Raw genomic sequence first — 9,811 nt, forward strand, 5'->3', positions numbered from 1 at the left:
TAGCTAGAAAAGAAGCTCTCCATGAGTATTACAACATCTGCTTACGAAGAACACAAAATTTGCTTTTTTTTCCAGAGGTAAGTCCATTGTTTTTTTTTTCTTCTTACCCATTGCTACCCTTGTTACCTAGTTACCCTTCCTACCCCTTGTTACCCTTTTTACCACTTCCTACCCGTTATTACCACTTGTTACCCTTGTTACCCCTTATTCCCCCTTCATACCCCTTGTTCCCCTTCTTACCCCCTTTTCCACTTGTTACCCCTTGTTGCCCCTTGTTACCCCTTGTTGCCCCTTGTTACCCCTTGCTCCCCCTTGTTACCCTTGTTACCCCTTATCACCCTTGATACCTTTGTTCCCCCTTGTAACCCCTGTTACCCCTTGTTACCCTTGTTACCCTTTTTACCCCTTGTTACCCTTGTTACCCTTTCTACCCCTTGTTACCCTTGTTCCCTCTTGTTACCCTTGTTCCCTCTTGTTACCCTTTTTACCCCCTGTTACCCTTTGTTACCTCTTGTTACCCCTTGTTAACCCTTGTTAACCTTGTTCCCTTTTGTTCCCTTGTTACCCCTTGTTACCCCTAGTACCCCTTGTTACCCTTGTTACCCTTTGTTACCCTTCTTACCCTTGATAGCGTTGTTCCCCCTTGTTACCCCTGTTACCCCTGTTACCCCTTGATACCCTTGTTACCCCTTGTTACCCTTGTTACCCTTTTTACCCCCTGTTACCCCTTGTTACCTCTTGTTACCCCTTGTTACCCCTTTTTACCCTTGTTACCCCTTGTTACCCTTTGTTACCCCTAGTACCCATTGTTACCCTTGTTACCCCTTGTTACCCTTTGTTACCCTTGTTACCCCTTGTTACCCTTGTTACCCTTTGTTACCCTTGTTACCCTTTGTTACCCCTTGTTACCCCTTGTTACCCTTTGTTACCCTTGTTACCCCTTGTTACCCTTGTTACCCTTTGTTACACCTTGTTACCCCTTGTTACCCCTTGTTACCCCTTGTTACCCTTGTTACCCCTTGTTACCCTTTTTACCCCCTGTTACCCTTTGTTACCTCTTGTTACCCCTTGTTACCCCTTTTTACCCTTGTTACCCCTTGTTACCCCTTGTTACCCTTTGTTACCCTTTGTTACCCCTAGTACCCCTTGTTTCCCTTGTTCCCTTTGTTACCCTTGTTACCCCTTGTTACCCTTTGTTACCCTTCTTACCCCTTGTTACCCTTGTTACCCCTTGTTACACCTTGTTACCCCTTGTTACCCATGTTACCCCTTGTTACCCTTTGTTACCCTTGTTGCCCCTTGTTACCCTTTGTTACCCTTGTTACCCCTTCTTACCCTTGTTACCCTTTGGATAGGATAAGTGCTTTATTATCAAGATTTTCGCGCAATAATTACAGAGGTGTACATTTGTAAAATTTATACAACTATTAAACAAGGTTATATTTAACGCGTCCATCTTTTTCGCGGAAGCGATCATATACGTATTTAGCCACAATTTTTTGCGTTTTCTCTTCTTGCTTCATACTTATCAACGTTGTAAAGGCAGAGCTTGGAGTCATAGAGTCAAGAATAAGATTAGTTTCCTTTTTTAGCGTATTGAACAGCTCTCTCCTAGGATCCCTATAGGCTATGCAATTCATCAAAAAATGCTCCTCGTCTTCTAATCTAGTTTTACATAATGGACAGATTCTTTGGTTTGGTGGTTGATAGAGTTTAACGTATCGTCCAGTTTCAATTTTTTTTTTCTAGTTTGTGGTTGCTTAATCTTAGCTTTGTGATTGCTACTCTATGATTGATGTTTCTTACATTTGTGAGGTAATTTTCGTAGTCATAGGTAAGTTTAAATTTCCTAAAAGTTCTTAGCTTGTTTTTTTGATGCGGGTCCTTTCGTTGATCATTGTGTATTTCGCTAATCCATGTTTGCTGTTCTATGTCTAAGAGTCTCTGTCGTATATAGTTCATGATTGCGGGAGTGTTTCGCTGACCATATGTCGCCAAGACCTGCGAGATTTAATAGTCGTTTTAATTTGCTTGACGAAAGTTCCTTTTTATCTTGACCAATTTGGTCTGTAATTGCTATTCCAGAGAGTTTATTTTGGTGCTCCGGCTCACAAAATTTCAGCCAATATTTAATGGCTCTGCACTTTGTCTTCGTTCGCATTGGGAAACGGCCTACCTCCGATCTGCACGCATTTGAGCTACAGAATTTGTGAACTCCCAATAGCCACCTTATGAACTTTGTTTGAACAAACTCAATTGGATCATTTTCTAGCTTTCCGTCGTGATCGACCCCCCAGACCTCGCTTCCGTACGTGAGTATTGGGGAAATAACCGTGTAAAAAATTTTCATTGTGAGCTGTACATCGTCTCTGAAATGGTCGCCTATTTCCTTCCTGAGTTTGTACAAAGCTTTAAGGGCAACCTTCTTTATTTCCTGTTGAGTGTTTGTGAAGGTCCCATAAGTACTAAATTGTAGGCCAAGATATTTGTAATTGCTAACATTGTCAAGTTTACTGCCTCTATAGTATAATACGTGCTTATTCATGGTTCTCCCGCAGTCATTAAAAATTAACACCTTAGTTTTATTAACGTTAACCGACAAGTCGTTTTCTTTGCAGTATTCACTGAGGGAATCCAAATAATCCTGCAGTCCGTTTTTTGATTTGGAGAATATGACCAAGTCATCCGCGTAGAGCATACAACTTAACGGTAACTCGTTTAGTTCTACGTCATTTAGGTTCTTGGCCTTAAGTTCCTCTGAAAGGTCACTGAGATAAAGGTTAAAAAGGGTTGGCGAGAGCATGCAGCCTCCGGTACACCGGTATGGCATCGAAAGGCAGGTGTTAGCATATTTTCTATTTTCACAGATGATTTATCATTGGAGTACATTGAATGTAAAATCTCAAGGAAGCGCTCCGTTTCTCCCGCTAGCTTCAATTTTTGAAACAGTTTCCCTCTGGGGATACTATCGAATGCTTTACTTAAGTCAACAAAGCAGGTGAATAAAAGGTTATTTGATTTCTTGGGTTTAGATTTAACATATTTGTCTATTAGTGCTTTTAAAATGAAGACACTGTCCTGTGTACGATGTTTTTTTCGGAAGCCACATTGTGCTGGAGTAATTATGCCTTTTTCAATTAGATAGTCACAAAGTCTGCTATTCATTATTGAGGTAATAATCTTTCCCATGGCTGATAAGAGAGTAATTCCTCTATTTCTCTGGGTTGGACGGATCATCTTTTTTGAAGATTGGTATAATTAGGCCATGACTCCACAGAGAAAGGTACCTGTCACTGGTTAGGATTTTATTGAAAAGGATTGTGAGAGGCCCTTTTAAGGCCTCTTTGCCATGTTTGAGCTGCTCACATAAAATGTTATCTACTCCCGGGGCCTTTCCAGTTTTTAAGAGGTCGATAGCAGTTACCGTTTCCTGTTCAGATATTTCATAATCTAGGGGCCCCAAGGCCTCTGATCTTGTTAGTATGTACTCTTCGTTTTGCTGTTTTCGTGCGTTTAACTTTTTAAAGCTGTAAAACTTCTCTAAGTCCTCAGATGTATTTTTTTACATATTTTTGGATTTGCCCAGGTTGAATAATTTCCTAAGTTGTCTCCACGCAGTTTTACCATTACTGAGATAAATGCATTTAATTATCCGATTATAATGTTGGCGTTTCTTTTTCTGCACAGGTGTTTGAAAGCTTTTTTTTTCTTGTGTAGACTTGATCTCAATTCCTCCACGTTCGGGTTTCGTGAGATATGCCTACCTAATGATTTAAGATTCTCTTTTTCTATGTTGCATTGCTCGTCGAACCATGGTTTTTCACTATGCTTCCTCGTGGTGTTAATGAATCACAAGCCTGCTTGTTTGCATACGTCAATTAAGCTTTGTGTGAATAGATCAGTCATTGTGTCCACGTTATTGTTATTCGGTGCTGTGTTCAGCCTGTTTTTTGTTTCTGTACTTTCTAAGAGTCGGCTTAATTCGTATTTCGCATTATCATCCCAGACTAATTTCTTAAATTCGCTTAACATGATCTCGTCTGATCGTTTTCCGGAGCACCATTTTTTGTGTTTTAGCATTAATGCAAATGAAAGGGAACAATGGTCTGATAGGTGTGGTTCCAGATCGTTGACAATAAAGTAATTAACATATCTGAGAATTCTACTGGAAATGATAACGTAATCTACCACACTGCTCCCATTGTATTTGAAGCATGTTTTTTTCCCTGTAAGATCACCTACCACTCTGCCGTTCAGGATCCTAAGACTGAGAGCTGTGCAAAGATCAATCAGAATCCTCCCTCTGCTGTTAGTTGTATTTTCGTCCTGTGAATAGCGATAATCTTCTGTATCTATTTCATAGTCTTCTGGGATTTCAAGAAATTGATTATCGTCGTCATGGACTGCGAATTCTTGCATGCTGCCGGTGCGCGCGTTAAAGTCATCTTGTAAAATTACATCACCTTTGAGTGTAAAATTTACAATTTCGCTTTCAATATCGTCTAAAAGTTCTTGGTCGATTACTTGTGAAGTGTTTGGACTTATGTAAACAGTGCCTAAATAGAGATCCTTGTCCAGATCGAAAAAAGATTTATCTAACTTAATCCATAGTATATTCTTATTGCGTGAAATTACGAATGAGGTTCCCCCGATAATCGTTTTCCTTATGTATACGGCAATACCGCCTAAGTTACGTTTTCCCTTGCTGTTCTCTCTATGTTTAACATAGTGCCTAAAATCATGAATTTGTAAGTCCGAGTTGCTGTCAGCATGAGTTTCTACTATCCCAAATATATCATGCTTATTTATTATACCTAATACTTCACTTTGCTGGAATTTATTGCCTAAACTTTTACTATTGAAACCGTTGATATTCCAGCATCCAATTCGCAGACTTAGACCTTCCGGAAAGCGACTGAACACTATTTAACAAATGAAAAGAAGCACTTATCTTGGATGGTGCTTTTTAAAGTAGTCAGCAAGGGCGTTTAGTGCTTGTAAAGGAGGAAACTCCCAATTGTACTGCCTCGAATTCCACCTTCTATTTTGTAACCTTGAGGAGTTATACTGCCTACTGTTAGCTTGTTCCCTGTTGCCCTCTCTTCTTAATCCTATGCGTGATTTAATGTTCGCTACCAGTCTCTTGGTCCCTATTTTGTTGTTGAGATGCAAATCGTCAAAGAATACTTCAGGATCTCTGTTTCCAAAAGTGTCAGCCGTCACCCTTTGGTTATTAATGTAGGTGATGTTATGCTCCGAGCAGATTGCCTCGTAGCAGTAATTAATATCGTCAATTTTTGTGTTGTCTCCCTTGAGAGCATATGTGAGACCAGACAAAGCGATTTGTGCATTCGGCCATCGTCGCTTTAGCGTAATTACGCAGCTTTCCATGTTCATAGCTATGTCGTTTACTCTGAGTTTATCAACGTCGTTTGTTCCGGAATGAACAATTATATGATCGTACACATTCCTATCCACCATTGCTTCAATATGCTGTTTCATTTCTCGTATTCCTCCTGGTACATATTGCTTGTTGACAAATCGTTGCGGACAAAATTTTCTTTGTTGGATTCCTCTTAAGATAGAGTCGCCGATCATGAGTATGGGGCCATTTTGCGCCTCTGGTTGCTTTCTAGTCTCCTTCCGCGCTTCATGGTTATAAAGGCTTCCCTGCTGAACATCAGAACTGTTTGAGTGTTCTCTCGTCATCGCTGCTGTAGCTGTAGATACAGGTTGTGTAGATTGTTCATTGAACACCTGTGTTTATCTCTCTGGAAACTGAGGGTCAATTACTGCAAATCTGTTGTGCGTATTCACGGTGATAGTCTGATCCCTTGCCTCTGCTATAATTTCTTCAGTTGCAGTCCTATGGAGAGTCTGCAAGTCAACGTTGTTTGCTGTAACTTCGGCGAACGTGCGCTCATTAGATGCTGTTTGTGATTGAGAATCTTGGCGACTTGCGTCATGCATATGAGAAATCAATGATTCCTCAGAAACGCAAACTTGGTTTTTTATCTCACCCAGTTGTACAATGTGGTTTACTGAGTCTTTGGTCGACTTGGTTCTGGTTTTTAGAGCTTTTACTTCGGCTAATAACTTAGTACTCAGATTTGAGTTTGCTTAACAAGTTTTTGTATCTCGTCGCCAAGTTCAATCTTTATCGCATGTATGCTGCTGTCACATGCCAGATTATCCTCTCTCGATTGATTTTTGCATTTTTGTTCCAGATCTTTTCTTTTTACCCTTGTTACACCGTGTTACCCTTGTTACCCCTTGTTACCCTTGTTACCCCTTGTTGCTCTTGTTACCCCATGTTATCCTTGTTACCGCTTGTTACCCTCTGTTACCCTTGTTACACCGTGTTACCCTTGTTACCCTTGTTACCCTTTGTTACCCTTGCTACCCCTTGTTACCCCTTGTTACCCTTTGTTACCCTTGTTACCCCATGTTATCCTTGTTACCCCTTATTACCCCTTTTTACCCTTGTTACCCTTTGTTACCTTTGTGACCCCTTGTTACCCCTTTTTACCCTTGTTACCCCTTGTAACCCTTTGTTACCGCTGGTTACCCTTGTTACCCCTTGTTACCCTTGTTTCCCTTGTTACCCCATGTTATCCTTGTTACCCCTTATTACCTCTTTTTACCCTTGTTAGCCTTTGTTACCCTTGTTACCCCTTGTTACTTCTTTTTACCCTTGATACCCTTTTTTACTCCTTGTTACCCCTTGTTACCCTTGTTACCCCTTTTACCCTTATTAACCCTTGTTACCCTTGTTACCCCTTTTTACCCCTTGTTACCCCTTGTTACCCATGTTTCTCCTTGTTACCCTTTTTACCCCTTGTTAGCCTTGTTACCCCTTGTTACCCTTGTTACCCCTTGTTACCCTTGTTACCCTTGTTACCGTTTCTTACCCCTTGTTACCCCTTGTTACCCTTTGTTACCCTTGTTACCCCTTGTTACCCTTGTTACCCCTTATAACCCTTTGTTACCCCTTATTACCCTTGTTACCATTTGTTACCCCTTGTTACCCTTTGTTAACCTTGTTACCCCTTGTTACCCTTGTTACCTTTATTACCTTTGTTACCCCTTGTTACCCTTGTTACCCTTTGTTACCCTTGTTACCCCTTGTTACCCTTGTTACCCCTTGTTACCCTTTGTTACCCTTGCTACTTCTTGTTACCCTTGTTACCCTTTGTTACACTTGTTACCCCATGTTATCCTTGTTACCCCTTATTACCCCTTTTTACCCTTGTTACCCTTTGTTACCCTTGTTACCCCTTTTTACCCTTGCTACCCTTTGTTACCCTTGTTACCCCTTGTTACCCTTGTTACCCTTGTTACCCCTTGTTACCCTTTGTTACCCTTGTTACCCTTTGTTACCCTTGTTACCCCTTGTTACCCTTGTTACCCCTTGTTACCCTTGTTACCCCTTATAACCCTTTGTTACCCCTTATTACCCTTGTTACCATTTGTTACCCCTTGTTACCCTTTGTTACCCTTTTTACCCCTTGTTACCCTTGTTACCCTTGTTACCTTTGTTACCTTTGTTACCCTTGTTACCCCTTGTTACCCTTTGTTACCTTTTGTTACCCTTTGTTACCCCTTGTTACCCTTGATACCCCTTGTAATCCTTTGTTACCCCTTGTAACCCTTTGTTACCCTTTATTACCCTTGTTACCCCTTGTTACCCTTTGTTACCCTTCTTACCCGTTGTTACCCTTTGTTACCCTTGTTACCCTTTGTTACCCTTCTTACCCCTTCCTACCCTTGTTACCCTTTGTTACCCTTCTTACCCCTTTTTACCCTTGCTACCCTTTGTTACCCTTGTTACCCCTTGTTACCCTTGTTACCCTTGTTACCCCTTGTTACCCTTTGTTACCCTTGTTACCCTTTGTTACCCTTGTTACCCCTTGTTACCCTTGTTACCCTTGTTACCCCTTATAACCCTTTGTTACCCCTTATTACCCTTGTTACCATTTGTTACCCCTTGTTACCCTTTGTTACCCTTTTTACCCCTTGTTACCCTTGTTACCCTTGTTACCTTTGTTACCTTTGTTACCCTTGTTACCCCTTGTTACCCTTTGTTACCTTTTGTTACCCTTTGTTACCCCTTGTTACCCTTGATACCCCTTGTAATCCTTTGTTACCCCTTGTAACCCTTTGTTACCCTTTATTACCCTTGTTACCCCTTGTTACCCTTTGTTACCCTTCTTACCCGTTGTTACTCTTTGTTACCCTTGTTACCCTTTGTTACCCTTCTTACCCCTTCCTACCCTTGTTACCCTTTGTTACCCTTCTTACCCCTTTTTACCCCTTGTTACCCCTTGTTACCCTTGTTACCCCTTGATACCCCTTGTTACCCTTCTTACCCCTTGTTACCCTTCTTACCCCTTTTTACCCCTTGTTACCCCTTGTTACCCTTTGTTACCCTTGTTACCCCTTGTTACCCTTGTTACCCCTTGTTACCATTGTTACCCCTTGTTACCCTTGTTACCTTTGTTACCCTTGTTACCCCTTGTTACCCTTGTCACCCTTTGTTACCCTTGTTTCCCCTTGTTACCCCTTGTTACCCTTTGTTACCATTGTTACCCCTTGTTACCCTTGTTACCTTTGTTACCCTTGTTACCCCTTGTTACCCTTGTCACCCTTTGTTACCCTTGTTTCCCCTTGTTACCCCTTGTTACCCTTTGTTACCATTGTTACCCCTTGTTACCCCATGTTACCCTTGTTACCGCTTGTTACCCTTTGTTACCCTTGTTACACCGTGTTACCCTTGTTGCTCCTTGTTACCCCTTGTTACCCTTTGTTTCCCTTGTAACCCTTTGTTTCCCTTGTAACCCTTTGTTACCCCTTGTTACCCTTGTTAACCTTTGTTACCCTTGTTACCCCTTTTTACCCTTATTACCCCTTGTTACCCTTTGTTACCTCTTGTGACCCCTTGTTACCCCTTTTAACCCTTTGTTACCGCTTGTTACCCTTGTTACCCCTTGTTACCCTTGTAACCCTTTGTTACCCCTTATTACCCTTGTTACCCCTTGGTACCCTTTGTTACCCCTTGTTACCCTTGTTACCCCTTGTTACCCTTGCTACCCTTTGTTACCCTGATACCCCTTGTTACCCTTGTTACCCCTTGTTACCCTTTGTTACCCTTGTCACCGTTTGTTACCCTTGTTACCCCTTGTTACCCTTGTTACCGCTTCTTACCCTTGTTACCCCTTATAACCCTTTGTTATCCCTTATATCCCTTGTTACCATTTATTACCCCTTGTTACCCTGTGTTACCCTTGTTACACTTGTTACCTTTGTTGCCCTTGTTACCCCTTGTTACCCTTGTTACCCCTTATAACCCTTTGTTAGCCCGTATTACCCTTGTTACCATTTGTTACCCCTTGTTACCCTTTGTTACCCTTGTTACCCCTTGTTACCCGAATTACCTTTGTTACCCTTGTTACTCCTTGTTACCCTTGTTACCCTTTGTTACCCTTGTTACCCCTTGTTACCCTTCTTACCCCTTGTTACCCTTTGTTACCATTTTTACCCCTTGTTACTCTTGTTACCCCATGTTACCCTTGTTACCGCTCTTTACCTTTTGTTACCCTTGTTACACTGTGTTACCCTTGTTGCCCCTTGTTACCCCTTGTTACCCTTTGTTACCCTTGTTACCCCTTGTTACCCTTTGTTACCCCTTGTTACCCTTGTTACCCCTTGTTACCCTTTTTTACCCCTTGTTATCCTTGTGACCCCTTGTTACCCTTGTTACCCTTTGTTACCCCTTGTTACACTTTGTTACTCCTTGTTACCCTTGTTACCC

At 41.5% G+C, this 9,811-nt stretch overlaps 1 pseudogene; it reads right to left on the reverse strand.

The window, feature by feature from the left end:
* Window positions 1-1,427: 1,427 nt before the first annotated feature.
* LOC140945302 (uncharacterized) lies at window positions 1,428-2,803 on the reverse strand (annotated as a pseudogene).
* Window positions 2,804-9,811: the final 7,008 nt, after the last annotated feature.

The sequence above is a fragment of the Porites lutea genome, chromosome 8 (genome assembly GCF_958299795.1).
Source record: "Porites lutea chromosome 8, jaPorLute2.1, whole genome shotgun sequence".
Lineage (NCBI taxonomy): Eukaryota > Metazoa > Cnidaria > Anthozoa > Scleractinia > Poritidae > Porites > Porites lutea.